This window comes from Stenella coeruleoalba (assembly GCF_951394435.1).
Source record: "Stenella coeruleoalba genome assembly, chromosome: 2".
Classification (NCBI taxonomy): Eukaryota; Metazoa; Chordata; class Mammalia; order Artiodactyla; family Delphinidae; genus Stenella; species Stenella coeruleoalba.
Window position 1 is genome coordinate 105377164 of NC_137147.1, and position 23327 is coordinate 105400490.

General features: G+C 47.2%; 1 protein-coding gene across 4 annotated transcripts in view; it reads left to right on the forward strand.

Annotated features, from left to right (window-relative positions):
• Positions 1-386: 386 nt before the first annotated feature.
• The window catches only part of MINAR1 (membrane integral NOTCH2 associated receptor 1), a 42531-nt gene continuing 19590 nt past the window's right edge, over positions 387-23327 (forward strand). For 3 of the 4 annotated variants that reach the window (XR_013826942.1, XM_079911961.1, XM_079911964.1), the window contains exon 1: positions 1685-1799. The gene's annotated coding sequence lies outside the window, so the exon portion shown is untranslated. Of the gene's footprint in view, positions 466-1684; positions 1800-23327 lie in introns of those variants that run through there. The other variant, XM_079911963.1, reaches the window with a different exon arrangement.

Here is a 23327-nt window from a genome sequence, read left to right on the forward strand (position 1 = left end):
CAAAAACAATATTGCAACAAAAGACAGGCAGTACTATTTAAGATTTTTAAATCTCCGGGGCAAGGTAGAATGAATCAGACAAACTTTGCTCCCACCCTTACCCTTTCAGATCCTTTCCCCCTCTCTATAGAAGGGGTTTCAACTTGCCTCACGAGAGGTACTAAGAGGCAAATGGATTTTAAACGTCGGGCAGTGAGGAGCTCTGAGAAAATCAAGTAGTCAGCACGTATCACCCCGATCAGGCATTATTTAAAGTATCCATTTATTAGCAGGTTCACTTTTAGAGCGCTGTCGCCAGCGACATCCAGGCAGCGCGAGAAGGGAGGCTGAAACACGTCTGAGTCCGCCCCCGCCCCGGGGCCGGCGCTCAGACCACAGGTAGCAAACGTCTGAGCTGGGATCCTGGCTGCGCTCCCGGAAAAGCCACCGACTGCGGCCCTGGGAGAGGGCTCTGTCCCCGCGGAGGTAAGCTCCTCAGCCATTCTGTTCCGCGACTCGGTAGGGGCCTTTGCTTTCCTTTTGCAATGGGGTCTGTCGGTTCTGCAACTACACTCCTTTTGCTCTTTTCTTGACGAGGGGACCCAAAGTGCTGTTCATTGGAGCTTCCCCAGCCGCAGGGACAGGATCCGTATAGATGGTGGCCCCAGAGGCGGCTGCTGCGTTTCAGCCCCACTGCAGCGCGCCGGGCGACTCGCAGAAGGCCTCCAGTTCTAATGGATGTATCCAATTTGACTTTTGGAAACCCTGGGCTTGGGGGTGTGTGTGTTTGTGTATTTGTGCGTGTTTGGGGAGGGGGGTGATCACGTGACTGCCAGTCGCTCCAATCTGGGTACCATTTAAGCCCAGTGCAGCCAAGAGGGAAAATCAATGAGCGAAGTGACCACTCTGCCCTGGCCTTGCAAAGGACTGCGGAGTCGGAGGCCGGGGAAGGGTGAGCCGAGTGCACCGGGGAAGAGGAGAAGCGAGGACGCCGTTCGCCCCTGCTTGGCCGCTGGGGGCCGCAGTCACCTTCAGCTTAGGGGAGCGGGGAGACGCGAACCCCTTTGGCGGCTCCGGCCGCCGGGCTCCCTCCAGCGCACAGCCTCGGCTCGCTCACCCCCAGAGCTGCAGCCGCGACCCGGGACCGAGCGGACGTCGCCTTCCCCGAGCTCTGGCTGGGCCCCCATCCCGCCCTACCCGGCCGCAGCCTCCAGACAGGCAGCCACTCGGCGCGTCTGCCGCGCCCCTCCCGGGCCCGCCCCCTCCGTGCCCCGGGTGCGCGCAGTCGCTGCCCGTGCACCCTGCCTGCCAGCGCGCCCCGGGCGGGCGAAGATGAGGAAGCTGAGCCGAGCTCTCTGCCGCCCGCTTCCCGGCCCGCGCCGCTCACCGCCCGCACGCCCGTGACGCGGCGGCGCCGGCCGAGACACAAAGACCGCGGCTGGGGCCGCCCGGGGGCTGAGGCCACGTCCCGGGGCCGCTGCGAGCCAGAGCGCCATGCGAGCCGGTGCCGTCCGCCCGCTGCCCGGGAGAAGCCCGAGCGCCCGCCTTCGCCGCCGTGCGCCGGCCCCAGTCCCGGCCGCAGCCCGGTGGGCGCCGCGCAGGTGAAGGCAGAGCCCGACCCGGGGCGGCCGACGCCACAGCCGCCCCAGCCCCCGGGGTGCGGCCTCTGGTGCGGACCCCGGGGTGTCCGAGAGGCGGCGGGGCCCGGCGGGTTCCGGAGTCTTCCCGAGCCGCGGCGTCTGAGGCCGGGCTGACCCCGGCGGGAAAGAAGTGGGAGCCCCGCAGGGCGGCGTGGGCCCGGCGCCGGGGGAGCCTCGGAGGTAACTTCGGAGAGCCCGGGACGGGCGGGGGACGGGAGCGCACGTGTACTTGAGTGTGCCGGTGCGAGGTGTGTACGCCGTGTGCCCGCGGCTCGCCGCACACGCGCGCGGGGTGTGAGGTCTGGGGCTGCGGGCGCACCTCCCCGCCTCCCCTCGGCCCCGGAGCACTGCGGGCCGCAGCGTTGGGCGCTGTGATGGGCAAGGTGTGTGTGCGGTGCTGGGCTTGACCAAACCTGGTGGAGAGATCGGGGCTTCGTTAAGCGAGTCAACGGGAAAGGATCATGCAGTTTGGGGCAAGTTTTCATGGCTGAAAATTCCCTTGTAGAAAACGGTGTCTTGAGGGTTAAATAGGCGAGCACTGTGTGCAAAAAAGCCTGACACATCAGAGGCGCAAAGTAAGACGGAAAGCTGGACGAACCCCAGCTGGACCGACCAGTGCCTCCAATTCTTAAATTGAGATTTCCAGTCACGTTGACGTGGAATGGGATCGTTGTTCTTCCCGAGGAGATAAGGATGTTCAACTTCACCTGCCAGAAACACAGAAGCCAGGCCTGGCGGGTGAGGAGCGTGCACTCACACCCTGTCTACCTCGTACCTCTGCAGCATTCCCTACCTGTTCCGCCCTCCCTCTTTAAGCGAGTATTCCTCCGGGCTACCACATCCAGCCAGGGTAACCGTTTGTCTACTCTCTCAAGGGTGCCGGGAGCTTCTGGCGGCATTTGAGCCGCTTCACTGGAACAGTGCCCAATCCAGCATTGTTTTGCTGGAAGACTGTAGCCGTATTAAACTGTTGTGTGAGGTGGTTGGGTTCAGGCATACTTTTTAGTGGGAATTAAGTATCGTTTGCGGAAGACCTCAGCTGGGGGATCCAGAGTCTCTGCGATAAACAATAGAGATCAAAAAAAAAAAAAAAATAGAGATCTATCGTAGAGGCTTCTAGCCCATTTGTCTTGTGCAAGGGGCAGAGTCCATGCTGCCGCCCTCATGGCTGTGATTGGGAGCTTCACTGCCCCAGCTGGCTGCGATATTATGCGTGGCATAGAGAGTTGCCAGGAGTGGTTTGGCAGCAGGGTATCGAGCCAGGTATGCACCCCTTTCTCCAGCAAACAAACTGTCGCCACCGCCTCCCCCAGATGGAGAAGTTGGGTAAATGACCCTTCCTTCCCATTTCTATGACCACCAGCATCCCTGGAGTCCGCTCTGCAGGTAGAAGACAGCAGACAGCTGTGGCCGCAGGATGTCTTTTGGAATGCGACCCTCGCAGCAGTATTTTGAGGACGGTTGCAATAACAGAAGGAGCTTCAAGAGAGTAGGGTGTCTGCTGCTGCAGGGAGAGTTGTACACCTCCCCGTTAGGGGCTTGCTTTCTGTGTATCAGAGGAAGGTAGAGCAGGAGACAGAAGGGGGAGTCTGCAGAAAGAACACATTTAGAGATTTTCTTAGGTTACTGGAACCTGGAAGGAAAACCTTAAATGTCTGGTCAATAGAGTCTGATTTTTATTGTGCGTGTCTGAGAGGTTTGTATAAATCTGAGTCTGTGTGCAAATAAATGGCCAGGGAAATAATAGCTCAAACAGTGTATTTGCATTTCTGATGAGTTTGGTGAGGAAGTGTTGTACAGCAGTTAATACTTGGGAGACAGACAAAGGTTTCTTTGTTGGTGTTGTGTTCTTTTTGAATTTTACATATATAAAGTCCTTTTTTTTTTTCCTGGCCAGTGCTAGAGACAAAATTGATACATCTTTTCAGCTTCCAAAGCTTTTGTAGCTATTAACCCTCTGATATTCCCTCCGAGACATTCAGTTGCCTCTGTGAGGTTAAGATGTCTGTCCTGTCTCTACCCACTGCACACAGAACTGGTCTGGGGGTTTTCTCACTCAGGAGTCCCCGAATAAGCCCCTTCTCAAATCTTGACAAAGGTGAAGCAGAAGGCAGTGTTGCATCTGTGGCTTTGTGCTTGCGGGGGCAGGGATTCGATAACCAAGAGAAGGAAGGGGAAGACCCTGCTCCCTGCTTCTGCCAAGTGGTGCTGTGTGTTCTCAAAGTAGCCGGGAAAGGTTCCAGATTCCTCTGGGGCTGTGTTGCTAAAGCCCACTGGTTAGCTTTTCCCACTGACATTTGGAGCTTACCTGCAGACTTGGTGTAAATTGGAAAAAAAAAAAGAGGGGTATGGAGTTTAGAGACAGGCAGAGGCGGCTGGTGGCCAGCCTCAGGTATGCTTCTAACTTCCCGCTATGACCCTGGTAAGTTACTTAACTTTTCTGCATGTTTATATAAAATGACAGAGCATCAGACTAGACCATTCGTTTTTTCCCCCTCCTTCTCTCTCTCTAAGAGTAGAGCTCTTTAAGAGTAGAACTCTTTAAGTTAAATCTTATATGAAAGTTAAGTATATGAAACAGATTAAAGATGAGGGTGGGACATGGCAGCCTGTTCATTCCCAAGGTGATGTCTGAAGCACCCTCCTGGAACCGTTTACGGCACCCCAGAACAGTTAAGAGAATCCCTAGAAGCCGTCTCTCCAGAATGTGGCATTTGAGTGTTTGAAATGAACTATTGTGGTCGCCTAGTTCTGTGTTATTAAGGAGGATCTGGCGCCTGGTCCTCTTCGATGGCTAGCTAACCCCCTACAACGTGGGCTCCAGAAAGATCAGGACGTCTCCAGCCCGAAAGCTCCTAAACAGAGCACAGTAGCTGGCAGGTACGTAGGTACTTAGTAAATGCCTGCTGCATGGATAAGAAAGTGAGGGAGTCAAGTTATTTTGACCGAACAGGGACTAACGGATGGAACGACTGCAGTATAAACCCTAGGAGGGCAGGGACTTTGATAGACTTGTTGCTGCCTAGCACAGACAGATTTCGGCTCATTGCAAGAAAAACCTTTAAACTAGTTCAAGTTGGGAACCGATTGCTCTAAGAGGTCAGCAGCAACACGCGTATGGTGGTTATTATTCTGCTAATAAAGAGTCTGACTGTCTCTCCTTCTGGGAACATGGAGGATTGCAGTTCCCTGGCCACATGAAATTAGATGTGGCCTTGTGCCTTGTTTGGCTGGGAGCTTTCAGGGTTAGCAGATGCCTCACTTCTTTGTTCTCCCTTTTCCTCTGCTCCAGGACAGTCAAAGTTCCATGGGATTTCCCTGGCAGTCCAGTGGTTAGGAGTTGGAGCTTTCAAGCTGCTGTGGCCTTGGGTTCAATCCCTGGTCGGGGAGCTAAGATCCCATAAGCTGCACTGGGGCTGCCCCTCAGACTGGGCCCCAGGCTGAAGGTGATGTGGGGCAGAGCCCCTGGCTGACTCACCTTGGTCATGTCCATGGATAAGAAATAAACCACTGGTGTTTTAAGCCACTGGAATCTGGGGACAGTCCTGCTGCAGCATAACCTAGCCTATCCTGATGGATGCAACGTGTAAAGAGCTTAGGATAATGCTGGTCTGGGATCAGAACACATCAGCATAGCAGTGTTATCCAGGAAGGCCAGAGGTTGCTGAGACAGGGCTTCATGGCGATTAGAACCTTGGTGTGATTGAGGCATGTGTTGTCATCTTTGCTGGTTGCAGAGTTCATTTGCTAATATACCCAGGCCAGTCTTTTAGAGTAGGACCCGTGATAACCAAAGGCCTGACGCATAAGACATAAAATGCTGGCTTAATAGGTTAGTGGGAAGAAAGTGAATCGTTAAGTGTGTTCACCGGTCAGGGAGAAATGCCCATTAGAAGGCAGATAATAAAAAGAAGCTCTTGGGCTTCCCTGGTGGCGCAGTGGTTGAGAGTCCGCCTGCCGATGCAGGGGACGCGGGTTCGTGCCCCGGTCCGGGAGGATCCCACATGCCGCGGAGCGGCTGGGCCCGTGAGCCGTGGCCGCTGAGCCTGCGTGTCCGGAGCCTGTGCTCCGCAACGGGAGAGACCACGGCAGTGGGAGGCCCGCATACCGCAAAAAAAAAAAAAAAAAAAGGAGCTATTTTGTGAGCTTGGAATGAAATGTAGGGGAGTTAGTGGAGTGAGCTGCAGGGCCAGTGTCATACGGCCGTGACATGCTGTTGTTTCCTTTTTTATCCAAGTTCGAGAACTACCTGCTGAATGCACTACATACACACACACAGACACCATTTAATGCCATCTTTAGCGCGTGATGTGTTGAGCACGATTACTGTGTGATTCTTCTGGAGCCCTGTTGTCCCATGTTCTCAGCCGACGGGAGCTTTCACGGCAGGCTTTTCTACTGGCTTGGCCTGTAGGAACGGTGGCCTACAAAAGCTGTCAGCCAGCGAGCCCCCCACCTCCTCTCCGCCGTGGAAGCCTTCCTCAGAAGCCCTTCCACCTGCTGTGCCCTCTCCTCCTGCCTTTCTCCTTGTGTCCTGGCGAGCAGTTTTGACTTCCAGTGGCTGATGTGCTTTGATTACCACGTTGCGGCCTCTGTAACATCACTGGGATTTTGAGAAAGAAAAAATGTATGCAGGATGCTAAACATGCAAGCTTTACGGTGACTTAAGGAGACTTCAGGTAAACAGCTGAGAAAACAAACCAAAAAAGGTCAATAGGCCAGTAGGGATTGATGGGAGTCCTGTGGGTGTGAAGGGCTCTAGAACCTCCTGGAAGCCTGGAGGGTTGACCACGGTCGTGAGAAGGCCAGCCAAGAGACACGGGAATGGGGCCTGGAGTTGAGGTTGGAGAACATGGAAAGCCGTTTGGCATTGTGGGTGCAGGATGGAGAGCAGGTGGCTGGCGGGTGGGTTGGGGGGGATGGAGATGGGTAGTGAGTGGGCATGGGTGCGGTGGGTAGTTGGCTCTGGGCCCTCTCTCCCTATCTGTCCCGCCGCCACGGGTGCACTTCCTGTGCCGTGTTGAGCATACCTCGTGCAGCTCTGCCTCTCCCACCGAACTGTGGGCCTCTGGAGGAGTGGGACAGTGTCTCAGTCCCCGTCTTGCCCCAGTGACCGGCACGGAACTGGCACAGGCTGGGCAGTGCAATAACGCTGTCCCTGTGGAGGAGGGAATGAGCATCGCGTCGGATGATTCAGAGGCCCTCTGCAGGGGCGGGGGAGGCCTGGCTCTGTAGCTGCCGCATGATGAAAAATGGAAAGATTCAGTCCGGTAACCTCCGTCTGAGTCAACAGTACGGTGTGGCCACTGGAAAGATCCTTAGCTGAAAGATGGCATCCGGAACGAGGAAGGGGACATCCGTTATCTTCTGTACTTCAGTATAAGGAGGCTTAACTCCAGAAGCCCACGAGCCAATTGGAAATTATTTAAAGTACCAGGGTGCATCAGTGCCAAGATGTGTCTAGTCCAGCATTCCCAGGCAACTGTCAGGGCAAGGACAGTACCAAAGCCTCTTGGGGATCTTTTATTGTACTGTATTGTATTGTATTTTTTAGATTAATTTTTATTGGGGTATAGTTGCTTTACAATGTTGTGTTAGTTTCTGCTGTACAGCAAAGTGAATCAGCTATACGTATACATATATCCCTTCTTTTGTTGAACTTCCTTCCCATTTAGGTCACCACAGAGCATTGAGTAGAGTTCCCCGTGCTATACAGTAGGTTCTCATTAGTTATCTATTTTATACAGAGTATCAATAGTGTATATGTGTCAATCCCAATCTCCCAACTCATCCCCCCGCCCCGGGGGATCTTTATAAATGTAGATTTCAGGCCTATGACTGATCTGCATGGGCAGAATGGCTGGGCTTGAGGCCTGGGCCCCTGTTTATCCCCCCACGGTTACAAGTGCTGTTTGGAGTTGCCTGAGGAAGGGGAAGATGCGAGTCAGAGACCTCGTCCCCATCAATAGGAAGGATACAGGGCGGTTGCAGCTAGGTCCTGAAGTGAATGGTTGGAGGACGCCGGAAGGATCAGTTCCCTGTCTTGGGGCCGTGGTGCCCAGGCAGGCATGGGTCAGGGTTGCTGTGAGCTTGGAGAATGGGGAGAGGGATGTGACAGTATGGCCTTCCCCGTGTCCAGGGTTTTAGGATGTATTTCAGGATTACAGTACAAGAGAGTCCTTATCAACATCACGAATTATCATTATCCTCAGCTGCCAGTCAGTAGAGGGTTCTACCTGACAGGCTGGGCAAACCAGATCTTATTTGATCAATTAGAGCAAAGCATTTGCCTTCTGAGAAGGACTGCAAACCTTCCAGCTATGTCAACCCTAAATATAAGAAAGTGGAGAGGACAAGACTTCCTTCCTTGCCTGTGTGCACTGGTGGTCAGGGATTCAGGCCCTCCATTAAAGAGGTACCCAGCCCCAAGACGGCCATGTCCTAACCCCCAGAACCTGTGAATCTGTGACCTTACGTGGCGAAAGAGACTTTGCAGATGTGATGAAGATCTTGAGATGGGGGGATCATGCTGGATGATCGAGGTGGCTCAAAGTAATCACAAGAGTCTACCAACGGGGAAGAGGAGACAGAAGAGTTAGCGATGGAGATGTGACCACTGGAGTAGAGCTCAGAATGATGTAATTGCTGGCTTTGAAGCTGGAGGAAGGGGCCGTGAGTCAAAGGAAACTGGGCAGCCTCCTGGAGCTCAAAATGCAAGCAAACAGATTCTCCCTTAGAGCCTCTGGAAGGAGTGCAGCCTTGCTGATACCTTGACTTAAAAACCCATTTGGTCTTCTGACCTCCAGAACTCTAAGATGATAAATCTGTGTGGTTTTAAGCCACTATATTTGTGGTAATTTGTTACAGCAGCAATAGGAAACGAATACAGCACAGCCTCTGAGATGATCGATATTTGCCACCTAAGTGTTGGGAAGCCACAGAACTTTGCAGAACCAGAGGTGTAACTTTAACTTTTTCTGGGGAATCTGATCAGATCTGATCAGATCTTCACCTTGGTCAGTGTTTCTTGAATCCTAAAACTCTACCCTCTCTACAGTGAACTCAACAGAGGCCAAAGGTTCCATCGACTGCAGTTTCGGAAACACGGTAATAAAAGTTCAACACTGTCCCCAAAGTGTGAATAGTCACTGAGACCACATAGCCACCGCAGTTATAAGACAGCCACACACAGGATCTAGATTATGCATTTACATTTATAATGAAATGAAAATAAACAGGTAAATTAAGACAAATCATAGAAAAATGGCATACCATTTTTCCCAAACGGCATGTATAGGAAAATACATGCAAGGAGGGTTGGAAAAACTTTCCTAAATGAGAAATGAACTAGAGGATTCTTATACTGTTAGGAAACATTTTGACTTCCCTCAAATGGTATCTGTCTGTACCTCTTCATCCCAACAGTCATCATCTGGTCCAGGGCCTCATCTCTTCCTGGGAAGTCAAAGGTCAGGAGGGAGGCTGACATAGGGATGATTTTAGGTGGATAGAGGGGAAGTTAAGGATGCTCCCAGCTCGCATTATTTTTTCACTGTAAAATGGAACATGAGTGGTGCCTGAGCTATTTTTGGAGATGTTTTGGTAAAGAACATAAACACCTTGGAGCTAAATATTATATCAGAGACAATAAACTAATAAATAGTGTTTATTTGCGCATCATATTGTATAAAGTGCCTTCCTGGCCAACCAAACACGCCAGTCATGCTTCAGCCTCAGGACCTTTGCACTTGCTGTTCCCTCTGCCTGGGATGCTTGCTTTCCTCTGCATGTGGTTTGCTTGTGGTTTCCCAAATAGGTATTTGGGAACTTCATTCAGATGTAATCTTTCCCCTGAGGACTTCTCTGAACATCTTATTAAAAATTGCAGCCCCCAGCCCTGGCCCCATGCTTTCTAACCCCTCCTCTATTTTTCTCCATAGCATTTTCCACCATCTAATGTACTATTCATTTTACTTATCTATTTTGCTTATTATCTGTCTCCCCACTAGAATATAAGCTCATGAGGGTAGGTGTTTTTGTTTTTCTTTTTTTTGGTCTTTTTGAATACCCAGCTGTATTTCTTTTATTTTTTAATTTTTTAAATTTATTTTACTTCATTTCTTTTTTTTTGGCTGCATTGGGTCTTAGTTGCAGCGTGTGGGCTCTTCATTGTGGTGCGTGGGCTCCAGAGCGTGTGGTCTCTGTAGTTTGCAGCATGCAGGCTCTACGTGAGGCATGTGGGCTCAGTAGTTGTGGCGTGCAGGCTTAGTTGCCCTGTGGCATGTGGGATCTTAGTTCCCCGACCAGGGATCGAACTCACGTCTGCTGCATTGGAAGGCAGATTCTTTACCACTGGACCACCAGGGAAGTCCCCCTGCTGTATTTCCAGTAGTTAAAACCATGCCTGACACATTCCAGTTACAAAATAAATATTTTTGAACGAATAAATGGGTGTCTCATTTGACCCTGTTAGTAATTCCAGGAGGAGGAATTGATATCTTACTTTTCTAGGTGAGAACACCAAAGATCAGAGATAATAATTTACTTCCCCAAGTTTCCATCGCTGGGGTTTGCCTACACATCTTTTCTTCTTTATTTTTTATTAGAAAATCACATATTCCGAACATTTAACTAATACAGACCTAAAACAAAGGGAAGGAAAAAGCACTGAGAGATAGTTTTTATTAACATTTTGGTATATAGGGTGTGCATATAGATAATTTTATATCCTATTACAATATGCCATTTAGAAGCACACTTTTTACTTAAGAGTACATCATTAAAAATTAAACATGTCAATATGTATTTCTATGCAACATGGCTTATTAGTGGCTGCATGACTGCAATTTTATATAACCAATTGTTAGCTACAAAGGTTATTGCTGATTTTTTCTTATTATAAGCAACATTAAAGAGAATATTCGTAGCACTTGTTTTTACACATATCTGATTATTTCCTCTAGATAAGTACCTACAGGTGTGGATTTGTTTTATTTAAAGGATGTGCATATTTCAAGTTTAATGCAGATTACTTCCTGGAAGGATCACACAAATTTCTCTCTCTCCAACAGTGCTTGGGAGGGCCCACTTTCCCACATTCTCCCCAACAGTGGTCTGAGTCTTCTTAACCAATCCCAATTCAGCAGGCAAAACTTCCATAGCATTTTGGTGCTTCTTCGCCTTAGAAAGAAAATATCATTTTTATTTTGTTTAGATGTGTAACGATAAGGCAGTCAGACAAACTGCTGTTTTAGTTTACTTTCTTTGTTTATTAGGATGTTGCCCATTTTTTCCTTTGCCTTTCTGTCTTTGAATATTGACTCCTTGTCTTTGGGGCGGTTCATTCTCTCGTATTAATATTTAAAGTTTTCTATAAGATGCAAAAAGTTTCTGCATTCTTTTCTTTTTTCAATTTCTGTGATGTTTACTGACAAGGTAAGTCATTTTCATTTATCCAAGTTGACGAATCTTTTTCATCATGATTTCAACTTTTGGAATCTTGTGTGGAAAAATCTTTTCACAACTTCAGATTATTTAATCCTGGCTCAGATTTCCTTCTTTACATATAATCTGTTATTTACTTTTGTATATGGCAAAGAATGAGAGCTAACTTAATTTTTTACCAACTGTTTAACTGATTTTTCTAATAATACTTAACTATTAACTATTACTTAACTATTCAGTAACATGCTTTACTGAATAAAACATTATTTTCTCATTGACTTGAAATGCCACCTTCCTCATAGAATGAATCCTTAGCTACATTTAGGTATGCTTCTTGTCCTTTTATTCTGTTCCATTGATTTACCTGTCAAATTATACTTATAGGCGCTTTGTATAGTAGGCTTTAAAATTTGTCTATCCAAATAGATTGCCATTTCGACCCAGAATTCTTAACTAATTAAAATAAAGCAAATAGCTATTTAGCGTTCCCTTTAACACACAGGCCTCTCACCATAAAAATGCAAAATCAGCAAAACATAAGCAACAACAAAAAACTGTCATCAATTTTCTTAATAGTTACCTTTACAGCCTTATTTATAAAAATTTTCTTTTGGCTCTGTTTTGACAGGTCTAAGTGGGAACTTGTTTATCTAGTTTTTAAAACTGATGTTCATTTTAAATTAGCACATATTTTTTAAAATGCAGAAAAGTACAGAAAATAACCTAAAAGATGTCCACGTACCATGGAGATTAAATAGGTGTTAACATTTTGTCATTTTTGCTTCCATGCTTTATTATTTTTTTTAAAGAAAAGACTATGTGGTAGTTCAAGTTCTACCTGCTCCTCCTTTTGTTTAATCGCCAGCTATTCACCCCACTGGAGAAGGAGGATTCTGTCCCTAGGGTTATGGGAATGGTCGCCGGACATCTGACTCTGGAAGATGAGACTGACAGCAGCTTGTTAATCACATAGACTCACAGTCTGGGGGGAGGACACAGCACATCACACAGGGCCACACCGGGATTGACTTGGGAGCAGAGTGAACAAGCAGGGTCTGAGAGGGGCAGGCTTCATAGTAACAAGAGGGTGAGGTGACCCCTGGTTCCTGTGGGAGGATGTGATTGGCTTGTTTGAATATCCCTGGTCTGGCAGGGTATCAAACCTGCTACCCAGGGATAAGTAGGAACCACCTGGTCCCTTTGATGAGGATGGTAATTTGGCCAGGGGATCCTATCTGTGGGAACACAGTAGGGAGAGGAGCTTGTGGCTAGATCATTCGAGACCCTCCAGGTCTCACCAGATGTCAAGACAGCACATAATATTGGGCCTTAATTTTAGGTGTTAAACCACATTTTTCCTTCCCCTTCTTTCTCTCCAAAGGAAACCACTCTGCCAGACATGGTATATGTCATTTCCATATATGTTTTTGTACTTTCCTTTTTATATATACATCCCTAAACATTCTGTTTTTTTAAAAAAATTATATCAATGATATACGTCCATTTGCAATTTTCTTTTTCCATGCATTTTTATGTTTTTGAAGTTTATCCTTAAATTTATTTTAAATAAATGCATTCATATTAGTTGCTGTATATTATCAATTATTTGAATAACCCCAAGTTTATCTTTTCCTCCACTGTACTATTTTACTATTAAAAAGAGTTTTAATAAACAGTTTTGCCTCCTTCTGAGCCCATGTGAATGGTTATCTGTGGTAACCATAGATAAGCAACATAACCAGAGGTGGATTTGGATGGCAGTAGGATTTGTTTATCTTGAGCCGTATCCATATTGCCAAATTGCTTAATGTTTGCCAGACGTTAATACGTATAACATGAGATAGATACTATTATCATCCCCATTTTACAGCTGAGAAAACTGAGACAGAGAGACTAATAACTTGCTCAAGTCACACAGCTGGTAACTGGAAGAGCTTGGATTTAAACTTGGGCAATTTAGCTCTGGAGTCATGACCTTTAACACTTACGCCATTCTGCCTGTAACAGATACCAACTATATTCTGATTTGGTTTTGACTGATACTATCTTATACCATCTGCATACTTTCATCCTTTCTGTGACAACATGTTTAGGTATGTCTGTTATAGGTAGCATTTGACTTCAATATTTAAAAAAATTTTTTTAATCCAATTTGAGAGTCACAGTCTTTTAACCAGTAAATTTAGCCTATGTACATTTTCTGTGTATGTTGTATTTGGAAATATTTCTGTCATCTTATTTGTAATTTTTACTTGTCCTAATGTGTCTTTGCTTCTTTATTTCCCACTTTCCTACCTTCTTTCTATTAATTGATTGAATTTTATTTATTCCATGTTTTCTGTACACTGGTTCAGTAGTTTTACGTTAAGTTCTACAATTTCTTCCTGTTCTATTAGTGGTTATGCATAAATTTTTTCTAATATACATTTTTTTACTTAACATTAAATGTATTTAACATCCCTTTTCTCCTCTGGAGAATACAGGTAGTACTTAGAGAGTTTTAACCCTGATCATTGCCCCTTCCATTTTACCTCTAAAATTAGTAATTGTTTTATACAGAATTAACTATATGTTTACCTCTTTTTTTAATCTGGGCTCACTTTCCTTCTCTCTGAAGGAGCTTCTTTAATAGCTTTTACAATGAGGAGTGTGAGTGACAAACTGTCTGAAATTATAATTTTTTCTTTATTTCTGAATAATAGTTTATCTGGTAATAGAATTGTAAAACTATAAGTTATTTTTCCTTAGCACTTTAAGGATTTTATGCCTATGTCTTCTGATCTCTATTTTTATTCTTTAAAAATCTGTTTTTAGTTTTACCATTTTCTAGGTAATTCACTTACCACCTTCCCATTTTAAGGCTTTCTTTTCGCTTCTGGTGTTCTTCAATTTCAATATGATGTGTGTTGGTGTCTAAAGGTGAATTCAATTTTATATGCCTTATTTGGAGTGTATGTTGCACTTTGAGAATTCAAGTTTTTAATTCTGGAGCATTCCCTAGACATTATCCCTTTGATTATTGACTTTCCACCATTTGTTCTTATCTTTTCTGGAACTCCTGTTTGACATTTGTTAAAACTTCTCCTTTGCTCTATGCCTTTTAAGCTCAATCTCATATTTTAAAAATCTTTTTATTTCTCTGCACTGCATACTGCTAAATTCCCTTAGATATATATTCCAGTTCAACAATTTTCTCTTCCCTTATGTCTAATATGTAATTTGCTTTGTCCACTGTGATTTTTATTTCAATGATTATTTTTAATTTCTAGAAGTAGTGTTTCATTCTTTACCAGATGCATATGTTCATTTTTTCACATCTTCTTTAATTTGGATTTCCAAAATGTTTAAATATCTTTACTTATTTAAAATATACTTATAGCTTTTTAAAGATTGTTTTCCATTTTGTGATGCTCTTGAAGTTCTAATCCTCCTGATTATTTTGTGTCTGCTGACTGTTACTGTTGTGTATTTCCTCGTGTTGTAATTTTTAAAAATAGTATTCAACATTAGTGTGGCTTCTTTTCTCTTTGGGGCACCCTTGATTGTTCGGAGCAGTTTTGCACTTGTTTTGCTTGTATCCAAAGATATCACCAACATAGAACCTATTTGCACATTAATTTCTTAACTCAAGAGACCTTAAACCATCCAGCAGCATAAATTGAGCCCTAACGTATTTAAGGCATCAGCCCTGTTTTACATTCTAAGCCCTGTTTTACATCTAACCGAGAGCCCAGGCAGAAGCTGACGAGTCTCCTTGCTTCCTGTGCTCATAAGCAGGTTTTCCCTCTATTTCATACTCTCACTTACAGTTAGAGAATAGTCCTTAAAGGGTCCCGTCTTTCTGCAGACATCTTTCCCACTCACCATCTCATGGAGGGCCGCTTCTATTCTAACTTAGTAGAAACCTCCTGCACCAGCTCCCCCAGAGCAGCTCCTGCACCAGCTCTGTGATTTTCAATCCTGTCTCTGTTTCTGGCACCTGGAGATTACCTTGCTCCCTTGCAAGCTTAGCTGCACACATTAAGAAAAAAAAATCATATTTTATCCAGCATTTCTAGGTGTTCATAATGGGAAGCTCGTCCCATTTTCCAAGCTTGCCTTCTTGCCAGACCTGGGAAATGCTTCATGTCTTGATTTCTTAATCAAGGGCTTTGCACTAGGGTTGAGCTCTGTGGGGATACATCTTGGCAAAGAGGAGCAAAGCCCCTTTCCCATCTCTATGCTGCCCTCTTTAGCAGCTTTGTGGAGGAAAACTGCCATTAAGAGAGAAAGGGGTCTCCTTTCCGTTTGAAATGTATCATAGGTGACACAAGGGGAGGTAGAAATTCCCATCCATAAATTTTAGATTCCTAGAGGAATACCTTCCTTTCGTAGTTTCATTGAATCCAGAATTTCACTGAATCACAGTAGCATTCACCATCCTGGAAAAAAAACAAAATCCAAAACAACAAGCCAGGTCAGTATCTGGGCTGGAATTACACAAATGCTACAGAGAAATGCGCTTTACTGTGCTATTCATGAGTGTAAAGTGAGAACATTGTGCCCACGTTCCATCTTGGCCCATTATTTCAGTGCTGGAAAGATCGATATATCATGGCATATGGGAAAGCTTTAATAAGAACACTTCAGGGACTTCCCTGGTGGTGCTGTGTTTAAGAATCCGCCTGCCAATGCAGGGGACACAGGTTCGATCCCTGGTCCAGGAAGATCACACATGCTGTGGAACAATTAAGCCTGTGCGCCACAACTACTGAGCCAGCACCCTAGAGCCCGAGAGCCACAACTACTGAGCCCACGTGCCACAACTACTGAAGCCTGCTCGCCTAGAGCCCGTGCTCCGCAACAAGAGAAGCCCCGCTCACAGCAACTAGAGAAAGCCTACGCGCAGCAACGAAGACCCAATGCAGCCAAAAATAAATAAATAAATAATTTAATTTAATTTAATTAAAAATTTAAAAAAAGAAAGAACACTTCACAACCGAGTTTTGCTAATCCAGTTCAAGGTTGGTGTCATTTGTTCTCATCAGATTTTGGAGTTCTTGGCAGAAGGGAAGATGAAACCTTTAAGGGAGTTGGTGGAAATGAAATTCAGAGAGCTTGTCTTCTGTCCAAAGATTCATGCAGCAATCCTGCAAGTTATATCCCTAAATCGTGTCCTTTTCTTCTGCTCTGTTTTGATCAACATCCGATGTCAAGGCTTTGAGCAGATAAAAATGCAGAAGGTCATGAAAAGGTGAACATTCACTTTAGCCTCTTACACGGAACAGCTACATTTGTCACAGTTGGAGCATGACATGAGAAAGACACACAGTGTCATGAGGTAGTGGGAAAAAAATCTGGCATCCGTTTTCTGCCCTTCCCAAACCTACAGACTGCTGTGTGGTGGAAAGAGCCATGGATCTGGAGCTGGAAGAGCCTGGAGTGGTCCTCCTGGCTGTGTACGTGCAGGAAGCATTGCCCAGGAAGAGAATGTGGACCCCGGTCTGTGCACCCTGTGGGCAGGTGCCCACCTGAGCCACAGGCCCGGCCTCTCCAGCACCTGCTCTGTTGGTGCTCCCAGCTCCCACTGCCCACAGAATCGAGTCCAGACTCCCAGCCATTCAGCGCCCTGCCTTCTCTAAATGCCCCCTGCTTGCCCAGCTCCACAGTCAGACTCTGCCCCGCTGTACCTTCACGCCTCTGCCCTTTGCCCTGGAATCTGCCCCCTGTCTCCTTCCTCCAGACCATGAAACACCGTCTTCCTCCTCAGTCTTCGAGGCCTTTGCAGATGGTGCCTCCTCTGCGATGCTGGCCTTTCCCTGTGGCTGGGATTCTTCGCACTCCCTCCGGGTCCCCGGCTTCTTGTTTATGCTTCTCTGGCACCTGACAGCCAGGACTGGCGTTTCTGCACAGACATTTGTGAAGATAGGCAAGGTGTCAGAAGCCCTGCGTCCTGCGGCCAATTCTGCCAGTAGCTCTCCAGGTGGCTTTGAAAAATGCTGGCCCTAGGCCCCGTTTTCCAGTTTGTAAAGGCGAGGGGCTTAGCCTGGGTGCTCACCGTGGTCCCTTGCACAGTGCCATGTACACACTGTTGCTCAGACGGTTTGTGAAGCTCCGAAGGGCTGCAGAATCTTCAAGGTAGTTGCCCGGGGTGGGCATCAGGAAGGTGACAAGGGGGGCCCGGTCTTAGAGTGACGTGTGATAAGGGGGCTGAGAGGACACCCCTGTTTATTCTGAGTGGATAATTCCAACCTCTGGCCTTCAGACCTTCCTCATGGAATCAGTTTATGAACTTTCCTCTTATTTAAAAAAGAGATGAATAAAGAACTCTGCGCACAACCTGTTCTTCTCCTCTTGAGGTGTAATCCAGAGAGGCAGTAACTCACGGGTTTAATGCGGATCCCTGAAAGCACATGATTGAGGACAGAGTTTTCTACAGTGGGAAACTAAAAGTCTTTTTTTTTTCAAATAAATTTATTTATTTTATTTTTTTTGGCTGCGTTGGTCTTCGTTGCTGCATGCGGGCTTTCTCTAGTTGCGGTGAGTGGGGGCTACTCTTCGTTGTGGTGCGCAGGCTTCTCATTGCAGTGGCTTCTCTTGTTGCGGAGCACGGGCTCTAGGTGCGTGGGCTTCAGTACTTGTGGCACGTGGGCTCAGTAGTTGCAGCACACGGGCTTAGCTGCTCCGCAGCATGTGGGATCTTCCGGGACCAAGGCTCGAACCTGTGTCCCCTGCGTTGGCAGGTGGATTCTTAACCACTGCACCACCAGGGAAGCCCCTAAAAGTCTTTGAAGAGATTGAAAATGTGAAAACTAGGGAGGCCAGAATGCTGCTTTGCACAGGTGTGTCTTGCTCTCTCTGTAGAATGGAATCATTTCCCCAAAATGCTCACGTGGTCCTACTTCCTAACCTGCAGGAGGTGCTGTGAGGCAGAAACCCACGGAAACTACTAGATTTCCCACTGCCACCGCTGTTCCATGAACGACTGCTGTCATTTGTGGAAGGGGTGTCATTGGAGGACACTTTATGAAGTGCTGTACATGAGCTTGTTAATTAACCCCATTGTTACAGGTGAGGAAAGTGAGGTTGGGGACTGTAGGTGACCTTCTGGAGGTCGTGTAGCTAGTGACGAGCAGGGCTGGAATCTGTGAGCCCATCTTCTCAACCTTTAGGTTGCACTGCCTCTTGCAAAACCCAGCTCCTTTACTTTCTTTTTTTTTTTTTTTTTTAAGCTCAGTCAACATTTTACTCAGAAATTCGTTAAAGATTTGAAACCTTTTTTAAAATTAATTTTTATTGGAATGTAGTTGCTTTACAATGCTGTGTTAGTTTCTGCTGTACAGCAAAGTGAATCAGCTACACGTATACATATATCCCCTCTTTTTTGGATTTCCTTCCCATCTAGGTCACCACAGAGCATTGAGCAGAGTTCCCTGTGCTGTACAGTAGGTTCTCATTAGTTATCTATTTTATACACAGTGGTGTATATATGTCCATCCCCATCTCCCAGTTCACTGCACCCCCCTTTCCCCCTTGGTAACCATAGGTTTGTTCTCTACATCTGTGTCTCTATTTCTGCTTTACAAATAAGTTCATCTGTATCATTTTTCTAGATTCCACATATAAGTGATATTATACAATATTTGTTTTTCTTTTTCTGTCTTACTTCACTCTGTATGACAGTCTCTAGGTCCATCCACGTCTCTGCAAATGGCACAATTTCATTCCTTTTAATGCCAGCCCCTTTACTTTCTAAATGGGGTTTCTCAATCCCTCAGTCTGAAACCCGACGCTTCAGAAATACCTGGGTGGCTTTAACAACTCCCGAGATTCTGGACTCCTCCCAGGAATTCTGATTTAATTGGTCGGTCTGGGGTTGGGGGGCCAGATCTCAATATGTTTTAAACCATCTGAGGCAAGTCTTTCCTGTGTGAGAAACACTATTACCAAGGTGCGGACAGAGGTCCGCTGAGCACCGAGAAGGGAGCAACCGATTCCAACTGAGATCAGTGAGAGGTTGGGGGAAAGCAAGGCTGTTGGAGGCGGGCCCTGGAAGGGAAGCAGGGTTCCCGGGGTGTGGGCCGTGAGAGGGCACAGGCCTCCCTGGGGGAAATGCAGAGTGGACATAGGAGATGCAGGCAGGGGAGGCCTGGGCTGTGAGGATTGAGCTGGGCGGGCGGTTGGGGACCACTGGGGGTCCTGATGAGGTCCTGATGGGTCTGAATTCCAGAAGCCCGGCTGCTCACGGGCTCCCCAGGCCGGACTTCCTGCCCCTGGGGGTGGATGCACGTTACTCAGCAGGTGGCTCCCGAGTGCGGGCTGGGGTGGGACCCGGCCAGCCACGTCTCAGCGCCTTAACGGGGAGGGGGCGGGCGTGTTCTCCTGCCCCGGGAGGGTGGGGGGGCGTGTTCTCCTGCCCCGGGAGGGGCTGTGCAGCCCTGTGAGTGGCGCCTGCCGCCTCCAGGTGCATCCCGTGATTCCGCAGAGACCGGTCGCTGCAGGCGGTGTGCTGGGGGTGGGCGTCCAAACACCAGGGAGGGGGGCTCTGTGGACGCCTTGGCCTTTCCCCAGATGCACATCGGGCTGTGCTGGGAGCTTAAGAATGTTCAAGCCCTGAGGGCTCGGCTGAGAGAGCCCAGAGAGAGAAGGGGTGTGGGTGAGAGGGGGTGTGTGCCTCTCCACGTGGGTGTGGCAGTGAGGGCGTGTGTACGTGTGTGAACTGTGGCCGAGAGTCGTGTGTGCGGCTGTGTGTGTGAGGGTATGAGTGTGTGTGTGCGTGGGCGTCGCTGTGTGTACACACATATACACGTTCCACGGCAGGTTCACTCAGCCCCCAGAGCTTTCGGGCCGATGTTCCTTCCTTGCCCTTTTGTCACTGAGATGAGAGCCTGGGCTTTGGCCTTCTACCGATTCGGCTTCAGGTCCTCCTCGTCCGTGTAATCCCTCCGGCCTCATTTTGCTCACGCCTCCAGCAGAGGGTGCAGAGTGGTGGTGCCTACCTCTCCAGGCTGTTGCGGGCGTTTCCTGTAAAGCCCCGGTGCATCGGTTCATGTGCTTCTTGGCCATCTGTATGCCTTCTTTGGAGAAATGTCTATTTAGGTCTTCTGCCCATTTTTGGATTGGGTTGTTTGTTTTTTTGATATTGAGCTGCATGAGCTGCTTGTAAATTTTGGAGATTAATCCTTTGTCAGTTGCTTCATTTGCAAATATTTTCTCCCATTCTGAGGGTTGTCTTTTCGTCTTGTTTATACCCTGAGAAAACCATAATTCAAAAAGAGTCATGTACCACAATGTTCATTGCAGCTCTATTTACAATAGCCAGGACGTGGAAGCAACATAAGTGTCCATCGACAGATAAATGGATAAAGAAGATGTGGCAATGTATATACAATGGAGTATTACTCGGCCATAAAAAGAAACGAAATTGAGTTATTTGTAGTGAGGTGGATGGACCTAGAGTCTGTCATACAGAGTAAAGTAAGTCAGAAAGAGAAAAACAAATACCGTATGCTAACACATATATACGGAATCTAAAAAACAAACAAAAAAATGATCATGAAGGACCTAGGGGCAAGACGGGAATAAGGACGTAGACCTACTAGAGAATGGACTTGAGGACACAGGGAGGGGGAAGGGTAAGCTGGGACGAAGTGAGAGAGTGGCATGGACGTATATACACTACCAAATGTAAAATAGCTAGCTAGTGGGAAGCAGCCGCACAGCACAGGGAGATCAGCTCAGTGCTATGTGACCACCTGGAGGGGTGGGGTAGGGAAGGTGGGAGGGAGGGAGACGCTAGAGGGAAGGGATGTGGGGATATATGTATATGTATAACTGATTCACTGTGTTATAAAGCAGAAATTAACACACCATTGTAGCAGTTATACTCCAATAAAGATACTAAAAAACAAAAAAGCCCCAGTACACAGGAGGTGGTCAGGCTGCACTGCCTGTCCCACTCAGCCCGCCGCCTCCACCAGTTCACATCTGTCCCTTGTGGCAATGCTTTTGCTCCTCCTGGCATGAGACGGAGCCTGCTACGCATCCCACAGCATGCCCTCATCCTGGGCTGTGGTCTACTGGGGCCCTAGCCCCATGGCAGACCCCAGGCAACTCAAGTTCCCTCTCCCTTCCTCAGTTTCCTCATCTGTGAAAAGGGAGTGCTCTTCGCACACCACAGAGCTGTTCGTGTGGCCAGAAGAGGTAGCTGCCAGGGGCTGCGTGCTGCAGGCCGGATCCTGTTACAGTCACAGAGCCAAGAACTCTGCCTTTTCCTCTGAGCCTCTCTTTTGCTCCTTAGTCCTCTATGGCTTTCGTTAGCATAGTGTGGAAAATCTACATGGAGTTTCTCTATGGTGATTCACCACCACATGCACACACACCAGGCCTGTGGCCATGTGCCCATTTGCACAGGGGCACTTGCCTGTCTTCCCGGCCATTCATAATCCCCTCAATTTCAGTCTTCATAGAAAATGACTCAGGGTGAGCAGATCCCTTGTGCTTCCCTTTTTCACTTCAGGAGACACTGGGCCTTGGTTTTCCGAGTTCTCTTTGGACCTGGGATTAATACAGTTTTAGCCACACAGAGTAGAACAGAAAGTTGAGACAGTCTCGCGGGCAAGTGGGGTTGGGCTGCAGCTCTGATGATTCTAGTTGCGCCTAGCTGCTGCTTTCAGTGCTCCGTGCCTGTTTCCTCATCTGTCGGAGAGTAATAGTGAAAGAATCCTCCTGAGATTGTTATGAGAATTCTAGCAAAGAGTATCTGAAAGTGCTTTGTGTCAGCAGACTATGAAATATGATGTGCATGAGTGGTAGCTGCTCTTCCCTCAATTACATTCCTTTGTCCTCCACGCTGGTTTCTGTGCCTATTTATTTCCTTGCAGATCAAGCGTGGCAGGTTGTCCCCACCTTTAACTAACCAGAACATCCTGACATGCAGGGCTTCTATCACACGGACTGGGCGGCTGGGGCGGGGCAGGGAGAGCTGCGTGGGGAGACGTGGGTTTTCTGTGACTTGTTCTGGGCAGGAACAGAGCCTCTCGGGGCTTCATTGCCTTTTCCATACAAACCACTGGTCTCTGCATGTCCCCGCAGACGTTCGTGGAGAGAGCTCACTAATGTGTATAGATGCCCATGGAGAGCACTGCCCTCAGGGTGGACAGAGACCCCATGGTCCAGAGCAACTGAAATTTAACACCCCCCCCCACCACAGACACTGTTTCCCTAGAAAATAGTCTGGCTGTGTGTGGGCTGAGTCAAATTTTTTTTTTTTTTTGGTGCGGTACATGGGCCTCTCACTGTTGTGGCCTCTTCTGTTGCGGAACACAGTATCCGGACGCGCAGGCTCAGCGGCCATGGCTCACGGACCCAGCCGCTCCGCGGCATGTGGGATCTTCCCGGACTGGGGCGCGAACCCGTGTCCCCAGCATCGGCAGGCGGACTCTCAACCACTGCACCACCAGGGAGGCCCTGAGTCAAATTTAAAATCAATAGGTCAATCGTCAAAATGCCTTTTCTAAGCAGGGTGTGACGGGGGAGGGTAACGTGTGTGATTTGATGTTTCCTTGTAAATCTCAGAACCTGGGTCCATATTTATCCATGAGGAGCTTTACTTTCCCTTAAGCTTTGTTAAGCTTTCAGTATGATGTTTTTCATTTTTCCATCCAAGATATGTTAATGTAGATTTTTCTTCCCATTTCAAAATAAGGTTAGTTATTGTTTGGTGATTACAGAATAATACGTGGTCATGGTAGGAATTTTGGAAAAGAAGGGAAATTATAAAGAAAATATTAGAGTTACCTGTAAAAAATAAGAACTGTGCTTGAATGGGAAGGGGCAAGGGAACATTCTAGATCTTTGTAGGGGTTTTGCTTATAACACAGGCATATACGTTTGTCACAACTTCAGCAAATAGACTCAAGTTTTGTGCACTTCATTGTATGTAAATCTTATATTAAAAGAGAAACTGTAAACAATTATTGAACTTGGGTTAATTATATGCATGGTGAAATCTTTAGGGGGAGGTGTACCGATGTCTGCAATTTAGTTTGAAGTGCTTTAAAAAAAAACGAGATGGCTTCATGAAGGTTAGATGGATAGATATGTGATAAAGTAAATATAGTAAAATGTTAATGGTGGAATACAGATGGTGGTTATATGAGTGTTCACTATAAAATTCTTTCAGGACTTCCCTGGTGGCACAGTGGTTAAGAGTACAGCTGCCGATGCAGGGGACACAATGCAGGGGTCGAGCCCTGGTCTGGGAAGATCCCACATGCCGCAGAG